The 11,201-nt window shown below is 28.0% G+C and overlaps 1 long non-coding RNA gene across 2 annotated transcripts; it reads left to right on the top strand.

Annotated features, from left to right (window-relative positions):
* The first annotated feature begins 6,415 nt into the window (after positions 1-6,415).
* Positions 6,416-7,416, top strand: LOC131617622 (uncharacterized). 2 transcript variants are annotated; one of them, XR_009288635.1, is made up of 3 exons: positions 6,416-6,915; positions 7,005-7,158; positions 7,292-7,416. It is a non-coding gene; the product is annotated as an uncharacterized LOC131617622 (long non-coding RNA). The 2 variants fall into 2 exon arrangements; XR_009288634.1 differs by having other exon boundaries at positions 7,005-7,416.
* Positions 7,417-11,201: the final 3,785 nt, after the last annotated feature.

Here is an 11,201-nt window from a genome sequence, read left to right as displayed (position 1 = left end):
GAAATTTTACTAATAAAAATACTACCAACGATCTAAAAGGAAAATATTGGATTTATTTGGCTTTCCCTTATCTACAAAAGCATCTTTATGAATTCTATATCCCTTAAAAACAATCATATATGGGCTAGCTTTCATTTGCTTTTTGAGGCTAAACCTCAATTCTCCCTCACTTTCTTTCTTTGGAATCGACTTTATTAAGATTAGAAACAAGCATCCTAGGACACGCTTATGGTCTTTAGTCCCCACAATTATGTTATTTAAGGGTTCAATCATGCAAAACATAAGGAAGAAAAAAGCTTTCAAATGTCTATTTATATTTGTATATAATCTAGGTGAATAAAATGTATATGTTTTGAATTCATGTATACGTATTAGTATTACCTCAAATTATTTTATGGTTTGAGCACCCTTTTGGTGAATAAAATGTATACGTTTCAAATTCATATAGATTAGTATTACTTCAAATTATTTTATGGTTTGCGCTCCCATTTTTGGAGAATGGGTGGAAAGATCAATCTCTATTATGTTTATCTTTTAGGAGATTATTTATAACATTATTTCTTATTTTAAAGTAAAAAATTTAAAAAAAATTGTCAAAAAAAATAAAATAAAACTTTTAACGGGTTGAGATAATGGGATGTAGTTAGAGGTCTTAAATGGCGGTGTAGGGGTGTTAATTTGGAAGGAAGAGTTGTTTTATATTTTTAGTGTTCACTTTAATTGGTTTGATTAAATCGGTTTTGGAGGATGTTTAGATCTAAAAGGTTGGTAAGGAGGGAGGCTAGGCTTGCTTATAGGTTTTGTTTTATTATCTTTGTTAGGGGGCATCGTAGGTCTCTTAAGGTGATTTGGGTTTTGGTCAAGGATTAGTATAGTTGAACTCCATCAAAGTGTGGCGGCTTTCTTATAGAAAAGAAATTCTTTTTAGGCGTAGAATATTAGCCAATCACATTGGCGTGTAGTGTGTCTTGTACTCGACTCGGGTTGAGTTAGTGAATCATTTGTTTGTGATGTGTGGATTCACGTATGCTCTTTGGTATAAAGTCTTTAGGTGGTTTGATAGAGACGTGGTTATTTCTCATTCGATTGTCGAGAGTATTAAGGGTTTAAGTATGAGTAAGATTCAGTTTCTAGGTCATTTATGATCTAGAATACTATTATTTAGATTATTTGGAGTTCTCGTAACAATCTTAGGGTCAGTAAGATTATGTAACTTTCTTGAAAGTAGGTTCAACTTCGTCTTCTAAAAAATTTACCCTTTCTTTTAGACTAGGAGAATGACCATCTCCCGTGCTTATGTGTGTACGAGTGCGTTGTGTGGCCAACTGACTTCTCTGGAGCCTTTGGATGTTTTCTCAACTCTCCTTCAATTTATTGTTTTAAGGTAGTCTCTTGCTCTTTGGTATTTTGGTCCGCTAATGCGGCTTGGGTAGTCGTCTCTAACTTTGTTTTCATGGTGGTGGTTGTGGTTGGAATTTTCCATGTCCTGGTCAACTTGGCTGAGTTTGGGAGGCGGTGTTTTGTTGCTTTTGTTGGTTGGTGTTTTGTTTTTAGGGTGTATTTCCCCTTATTTTTTATTCCCTATTATTTTTCATTTTGTTGTTTTTTGGTTGTAATGTTGATACTCATAGTATGATCTTTATATATATATATATATATATATATATATATATATATATATATATATATATATATATATATATATATATATATATTACTTCAAAAGTACACCAGTGTAACTTTATCATTGAAGGCTAATAAAGTCTTTGTCGTATATTATGTGAATTATGTGTATCTTTTTTCTTCGTGATTGTCTCCTTATATAGTAGCTTTGACTCATTCCATACTCAAGGTCCACTAATGACCATTTAAGGTAATTGTCCTTAATTAGTGTGATCTCTTAATAGTAATTGGAATCAGACTTTATTTTCTGATCTTGAGCCATAATGTTATCAATTAGCCATAAATGCATTATCCCTCATATCTCATTCCAAATATTCCCTATGTACTAGTTCTAAGCCAACTAACTTGATCGATCTTGTTCTAACAACCTATAATGCAAGGTGCACTCTATTATCTCTGGGTTACAATCTGGCCCATTATTGACAATCCAACCCAATAAGTCGAGCATGTACACAGTCCTCCAACTATGAAATGTGTAGGGGCAAAATATTTCCTTGAGACCTATCTAGAGGTCGGATATTTACTATATATATATGTGTGTGTGTTAAAAAAAACTTGTAGATATAACACAAATTTCTTTAAAAAGTTTAAGATATAATTAGCTTTTGTTGTAAAATTGAAATGTGGGATCACAACAACAAATTTGATGTGAGGACAAAGAACAATGACAACTAAAGCAAATGGCGTTCAACAAAAATAACTTTCTATGCAATAAGAGATAAGCTTAACTTTGCAGAAGAAGATAAAAGACATGAAATACAATAACCTGTTTTCCTAGTTTGATTAAACAATCTACAATAGCCTAGATCATCAAACATGCTTATGAATAACATATTTCACTTGAGCTCTGGAACATATTTCACGTTCTGAAGAAGAAACTCACATCATCTAACATTTTAAGTTTGACCATACCAAATACCATGAACCTTGCAAGTTTTATTGTCACCGAGTTGAATTACGTACTCCACCTTTCTCTAACTTCAAATTCTCAAAGTATTCTTTTCTTGGACACGTGGTGTAAGAGAAACCCGAGTCAATGACCCAATCTTTTCCAGTCTCCAAATTCAACATGTCTAGTTCACTATCACTCTCATAATTATCCTCATACGAGGCAACAAAAATCTGAATATAATCTTCATTGTTCTCCATCTTGAGACAATGTCTCTTAAAGTGACCAGTTATATTTGACAAATAAAGCACTTTAATCATGACTTGTCAACCCCCCCTTTAATTTGGACATCCATCTAAGCTCATTTCCTCCTCTTGAGACACTCAAAACATCACCATTATGGTCAATATTCAAATATTTCAACTTTGAAAATTCTTTGGATCTCATCCAAAGTAATAATATTTTCCTTACAATAAAGAAGGATATCCTTAAAATTCTCAAAGGACGTGTCTAATGAGATCAACAAGAGTAGAGTCTGGTCCTAATATTTAATATTCACCTCAATACTCTTTAGATCGTCAATGGTCTTATGAAAGTTTTTCAATTACTCCATAATGGATTTGTTCTCTATCATTCAGAATAAATAGAATTGTTATTTCAAACACAACTTGTGTGTCAAAGACTTGGTGATATACAATGATTCAAGTTTTGCACACATCATGGCCACAATCTTCATCTCGAGCGATTTCCCTTAGAATTTTATCCTCGAGGCACGAGATAATGGTACTTCTGACCTTATCTTCCATCTTGGTCTTCTCTACTTATGTTAGGCACGCATTGATGTGTCACCCTTTAATGCTTCAATACACTTATCTTGAGTTAATATTGTTTTCATATTCACTTTTCATCACCCAACATCGTTATTTGCAGTAAAAATTCTCAATCTGCCATTTAGAACCCATGGTGATCACTTTTATTCAAAACTCCTTTTTCCCATTATGAGTGTCATTTGTTGTAAATTGAAAGGTTCAACCATGTCAAAAAATTTGATGTGTTGGGACAAATAACAATGAGAAACAAAATAAATTATCTTAAAAAAATAACTCTCTAACGGATCCATAACTGCTGAAACTCAACTGATCCATAAAAAGCCCAAAACAATACTCATTAATGAATAGATCCACGAATGAAAATAACAAATTCCACTATGCGCGAAACGAGAAAATCAGACTTGAGCTCTGATAGACCGACATGCCCTCTGCATCGGCCCCACCTTCAGGCTCCTTACGCGCCGCCACATCGCCTCTGCCGCCAACCCTTGTCGGCTTTTGGGCTAATATCTTGTTTCTACAATGTCGAAACATATTTTCTTTATCTTCATCACTTAATATTTTAAGGCATACTTCAACTATTTGTATTCAAATACATAATCATAATATCAATTAGACATCTCTAAAGCAAATAGTCAATAAAATAAAAAAGAAGTTAATTGTCTATTCCTGCTAACATGAAGGATTGGAGAAATCTTTGACTTGAAATTAACTCGATATTGACCATTCGTGTATTTTCTAAATTGGATATTGTCTCTTGGCATCTTTTGATTAAATGAAAGAATACTTTACACACAATACGCTTCTTTAAATTCAAGATATCTCACATTTTTAGATAGGGAAATGTATGTGCAGATACGCTTCTTTGTAATTTTGAAAGTTTTTTTAGAGATAGGTTGAGCATGTCTAACTATCGTTTTTGCTAGTTTTTTATGGGTTAGATTTTACGTTCCTCATACTTTTTTTTTATTCAATAAATTGTATTTGTTAAAAAAATAAAACATAATTATTAGTATTATAACTATTCATGTGCAATAATATCAACTACTTGATTACCGAGTAAATAAGAAATCAATGGTATTCATGATTTGTTTTGAGTATATATATATATATATATATATATATATATATATATATATATATATATATATATATATATATTTATATTGTGTTTGAATAAACAACTTATTTGGAGCTTATATCATAAGTGCTTATCAAAATAAGTACTTATGAATAAGCACTTTGTTGTGCTTTAAATTATTTTCATAATTTTTTTTTGAAAACTTGTAAAAATAAGTTCCAAAAAGTTTATGAAAAATGCTTAATTGTCCTTCAAACAGTGTCACAAAATTTATAGCATGGAGATAAGTTTAAATAAGTCAATCTAAACACGCTTATAATATCAATTTACTTGACCACTTTCACGTAAGTAGTCAGTACAATAACATAATCAATAGTTGATATTATAACCTCTGTAACACCGATATGTACCTCTCAAAAAATATGTGCTCGTGTTATGGTTGGTATCTAAAATTGACACTGACACTTGTTTTTTAAAATTATTATGGTGTCGATGTGTCAGTGTCGATATCACGATGTTTATATTTTAGAGATTACAACTACTCCTAATTTATTTTGCAAGCGCATATAATATCAGCAAATTAATTATTTATTTGCTTATAAGAATGAGTTACAAAAGGGTGCGTGGGGTAACTCGGCTGACACTTGTTAGTTAAATTAAGAGTGTTGTTGGTTCAGGATTCAACTCCAACAACAATTCACATAGATCATAGAATTTCGGAATAATTAAGTATAAAATAAAGAGGTTAATTGATATGTACACAATTAATACATCATAACAATTCACATGTAATACTTTAAATGTGATTAAAGTAAAAGATAAATATTTTTAAAAATATATAATTATGATTAATTTATAATGTAAAACTGCTTTATATTTTGTGTATATCAATTAAATTCTAAAATTGTCTCAATTTCTTTTTATATGTGATTATTAGCTACACTTATGAAACTTGTATAGTGGGATAATAATGAACGTAGGACCATGAGTTATGAATGTCGAGCATGGAACTTGTATCATATATGTCTTCCATAGATACTAGTTAACTTTCTACATAGTGCTCTATCTAAATTTTTAATGCATGGTAACAACATGATTGATTCTTTAAAGTGACAAATGAGTTGGCCTATATATACACAATCCATTGGATGAATTAGGTGGCAAAGTTTGAGAACACCATTCCATCTACGCAAACTTTTTATCTCTTTCATGATATTTTTTTGGGGGAGAGAGGAGTTGTAAAAGTTTATTTCATGATGTTAATGTGGTATACGCTATCATTTTTTGTTGCAACAGCATGACTGTCAAGTAATCACTACTTTACTTATTCGAATTATTATTTCATATTCCTTCTCTCTTTGGTCGACATCTTCAGTCTTTCTTCTAAGCTATTTCATCATTGCTATACTTGTTTTGATTATTAGTAGTAATTGTTCAATGCTAGTAGTAGTAATTCCGTTCCATATTAGTGAGAATATTCCATACATGTTTTGGTTATCCAGCCATCCTTCACTAGGGGACAATAACTTATTAATTTCTAGACGTATTATAATTCTTTACTTAAGGATTTCAAATTCATGTAAGATGTTGATATTTCTCAACAAATATATAGGAGTATTTGTATGCATTCTTATTAGAGATTACATGCTATTCTTACACGCAATTTTTCACATCAATATTTCCACTGTATATACTATTCACTGTATTTATGTAATGAACAGTATTTTTTTAATAAAATAATTTTATTTTAAATAAAAAAATTTAAAAAATTAATTTAATTTTATAATACAAATATAAGATTGTGTCATTAACCAACTTCACAACTCTATTAACCACAAAAATGTAAGTCATTAACCAATTATTTTAGTTATAATTTATTAACCACTTTCACTACTTCATTAATGTGTGCGTGTGTGTGGCTTAGTGGTTAAAGCTTGGGTCTTGAGGGTGTGCTCCCCTCAAGGTCTCAGGTTCAAATCCGAGTGTATCATTAGTTAACACATAATCTCCATCATCTATCATATAAGAAAATTCAATGATCTTCAAACTCCTATTTTGCCCTTCTGTTCTATTATGCTGCCACATGTATGGTCTCATAGAACTCTTTTTTGCTTTTTAACCATCAGCTCATATTGTTTAATGTTTACTACTTCTTCTACTTAATAAACAAAATAAAAAAATGTTCCTAATGTCTTTTTCTTTTCTTTCTATATTTCCTTTTCACTTTCTCATTTCTTTCTCTTTCTACTTTCTCTTCCCTCTTCTGGTTTCACATCAATGTCTACTTTTTCTTTCTCTTTAGTTTGTTGGTTTATGAACTCATGTATTTGTTTTAGATCTTGCAGAAGCACTGCTTGAATGCAAAGAAAATGTTCAAGATCTCTTATGGTATGTGCAATAAAAGGTGCAGATGAACTAATCGATGAACAACGGTATCTTTAAATCGAATGTTATTCATAAATATTTTTTCAGATTCGAGTACTTTGGGGTATGGGTTGATTAGATAGATTATTTCTTGCAGACTATTCCACTTTTTTTATTTTCTACCACCTATGTTGTGTCAAATTACTATGAAGGTTGAAGGATGCAAATGTTAGAGCTCGAATCTCTCTCACATGTTTCATATGTATAAGGTTAGAGTTTCGAATCTGTCGTGCATGTTTCAGATCTATAAGGTAAGATTTTCTTGGGTTGATTTCGTTAATGTATTTTTTTTTATAATTTTTATTTAACTTTGATTTACATATTTGTTATTTTTTAATGATGTTTTATTAAGATTTTATTCATTTTTCTTATTATTTTTTGTAGGTTTCTAATCTTTCACATCTTCATGCTCTAAATGGAAGGTTTATATTTTGTTTTTATTTGTCTTCTTCCTTCTTACTTTTTTGTTCCTAATATTTTATCTTATATTTTATCTTTTTTATTTCATATTTCAGTTGTTGCTTTACAGATCAGTTATGTTTAACAGGATTGAAGCTGATATATTTGATGAATTTATTTGTTAATACTTGATTTTGAATAATTTTATTTATCTTAAAGCAAACTTTGAATATAATTAGAATCAAATTAATGTTATTCTAATGTGTCATTAATATATCTCATTTAACTCTCTTTAATTTCTATTTATTTCATAATTTATTCTAATTTTTATTTATTTATAATTTTTAGATTGGTGAAATTATTGTAGGGAGACTATTATTACTTAAATTTATTCTAATCAGTAATTAAATTTTCTTAAAGTGAAATAAGTTAGAAAAAATGAATATAAATCTTTCAAGCTACAAATGCAGCTAAAATTTATAATGATAGATAGATTTATATATAATTTTGTTGAAAATAAAAAAATGTTATAAAAAGAGAAAATTAATGTTTTGGTTGTATCAAAGAAAAATTATATAACAAACTATATAATAGGTTTTAGTATACTGTTTTGTTATCAACTATATTTATTTCAATGCCTTTTTCCTTTTCATCATTACACATGTCTTTTAATGTTATAAAAGACTGTGAAAACAATTGCTACAATCAATTTGAAATACATGATATTATCAAAAATGTACAAAGTAAATTAATTGAAAAAGGCTGTTAATTATTATAATCCATGATATATATATATATATATATATATATATATATATATATATATATATATATATATATATATATATATATATATATATATATATATATATATATATATATATATATATATATATATATATATATATATATATATGAGGAGGGTTATTCTTACTCCAGGAGGAAGTTATCAAAACTTACTCCTCATCATGGCCATTGATTTTTTTCAATTTAATGGTTAAAATTAATAAGCAATTAAATATGGAGAGAGAAAAATAATACTCATTAATTTTAACCATTAGATTGAGAAGAATCAATGGTCATGATGAGGAGTAAGTCTGGATAACTTACTCTTGGAGTAAGAATATCCCTCTCTCTCTCTCTCTCTCTCTCTCTCTCTCTCTCTCTCTCTCTCTCTCTCTCTCTCTCTCTCTCTCTCTCTCTCTCTCTCTCTCTCTCTCTCTCTATATATATATATATAATAACTTAATTTACATAAGGAATGCAATTTTGGAAAAAAATAAAATCACATATGATTACTATAAGAAGCAAAATAATCTATATAATGTTCCTTATTGCAATGATTCAATGGTAGTGAAAAATAAAGTTAATATAGTTAATGGAAGTAATTAATTTTTTTATAAAATGTGAAGTATGTTAAATAGTGGAGGTAAAATATTGTATCAAAAAAAATCTATAGAACAAAGATAATATGTCTTAGTATAATGTGTTGTATAGTGCAAGTCAAAGTCACATCAACTATATTTATCTCTATGTCCTTTTTCCTTTTCATCATCACACATGTTTTTTAATATTATAAAAAAACTGTCAAAATAATTTTTTATTTTATTTAATGTTACATATTCAAAATAAATAATAATTACAATGATAATTAATAATATTCAATATATTTTTTTATACCATTTATAATATATTAAATGATTGATAAGATGTTAGTATTATTTTATACTATTTATAATATTTAATAATAATTAATAGTGTTTGTATAATTGATGAAAATATAATATTATCACATTTCTTTTCATTTCATGATGCTACATTACAAGATAAAATTTAATTCAAATATTTAAATCTTTTTTTGGAAACCCAAATATTTTCTTTCCCCTTCTATTAATCAATGGTTTTTTATACTCCTACCTATACTCTCACTTCATTCTCTCTCTTCAACAACCTTCTTTTACACTCAACGGCTTTGGCTAATATGCATAAGAATTTACTTATGCACCATGCATAAGCCTACATAAGTCATTGGATCATGTTTTTAATCCAGTATTGAGTGGTGAGTATTGAGTATTGAGTGGTGAGTATTGAGTATTGAGTAATAACAATTGATGTCTAGAATTTGATCCGAGGGTCCATAATAATCTATGCATGGTGCATAGATTTTTATCTATGCACGGTAACTGCACCCACACTCAACCATCTTCCCCAGGCTAAAACTCAATCATTTTCCATCTTTTTCTTACAACTTATTTATTCCTCTAATATTTATTTTCTTCTATTTTTCTATTACATTTTTTTTTAGCTTCTATTATTCACATATTTTATAATAAAATTATATTTTGGATTAAAAACTTTGATCTAAATGTTTTTAAATGTACGAGGCATTTTTCTATATATTAAATTATTATTTTTCAAGGGTACCAAACATTTTTCTGTATATTCAATTATTATTTTTTCACAGGTACCAGATATTTTTCAATATATTCAATTTTTTTCACGGGTACCAGACATTTTTCTAAACATTCAATTATTATTTTTTCACGGGGGTACCGGACATTTTTATATATATTCAATTATTATTTTTTCACGGGTACTAGACATTTTTCTAAACATTCAATTATTATTTTTTTTTGGGTACCGGACATTTTTCTATACATTAAATTATTATTTTTCACGGGTACCAGACATTTTTCTAAACATTCAATTATTATTTTTTTACGGGTACCAGACATTTTTCTATATATTCAATTATTATTTTTTTCATGGGTACCAGACATTTTTCTATTAAAAAATATACATCTGAAACAAATGCGCGTCTCATACCAAAATCCCTGCGAACGCATGAGTTTGTTAATAGTATTTTTTAAAGGGAATGAATCAATTGACACCAAGGTTTGACACCAAATACTATCCATTTATTATTAATATTAATCTAAATTGACAATTATTTTGAGACAGAGGAAATATATTATTAATGACAAGTGTTATTTTTAAATTAATGACTAAATTTTAATATATTTTTTAATAAATGGGAGCAAGTTTTTTTAATCTAAATAATTTTATTTTTTAATCCATATATCAATAAGCTCTTTAGTTAAATAATTTTGTTTTTCTTTTTTACATTCTTATTATATTGATTATTAACGGGACATGGAATTATCGATCAAAAATATTAATTATTAACGGGACATGAAGTTACTGATCAAAATATTTTTTATTAATTGTACATTCAATTATTTACTTTTTACGAATAACTAGATATTTTTCTATTAAAAGTACATCTGAAACAAATGCGTGTCCCGTTCCAGAACCCGTGCGAACGCACTGGTTTGTTACTAGTTTATTTTAAAATCTAATAGTTCAGATTCATTCTCATGTTCTCATATAAAAATGTATATATATATATATATATATATATATATATATATATATATATATATATATATATATATATATATATATATATATATATGACGTATCATATGAGAATGACATTTTTATATAATAATGAATATGGACCAATGAATTTTAAAATAAATGGTAGGGATTTTGTGTCATTATTTTTTTCTCTTTCCTCCATTATTAAAATAAATAATGGAGGAGAGAGAAAAAATAGTGAAAATGAATAAGTTATATGAGAATGTGAAAATAAATAAAATCCATCAAATTTAAAAGAAAATGGTTGAGATTAAATTGTGATCTTCAATAAATCATGTGTCATTAAATGGAAAGAGAAATCATTAATCAAATTTTAAAAATATCTTTTAATATTAACCATTAATTATAAATCCAATGGTTGTTAATTATAACAAAAAAGGTGAGACAAAATAATATCAAAAGTTCTTGCAAAACATGATCAGACAAGCACCGTGAAAGAATATACACCTATTTC

This window comes from Vicia villosa, linkage group LG7, assembly GCF_029867415.1.
Source record: "Vicia villosa cultivar HV-30 ecotype Madison, WI linkage group LG7, Vvil1.0, whole genome shotgun sequence".
NCBI lineage: Eukaryota > Viridiplantae > Streptophyta > Magnoliopsida > Fabales > Fabaceae > Vicia > Vicia villosa.
Note: the sequence above shows the minus strand (reverse complement) of the source record. Positions and strands in the feature narration are given on the sequence as shown.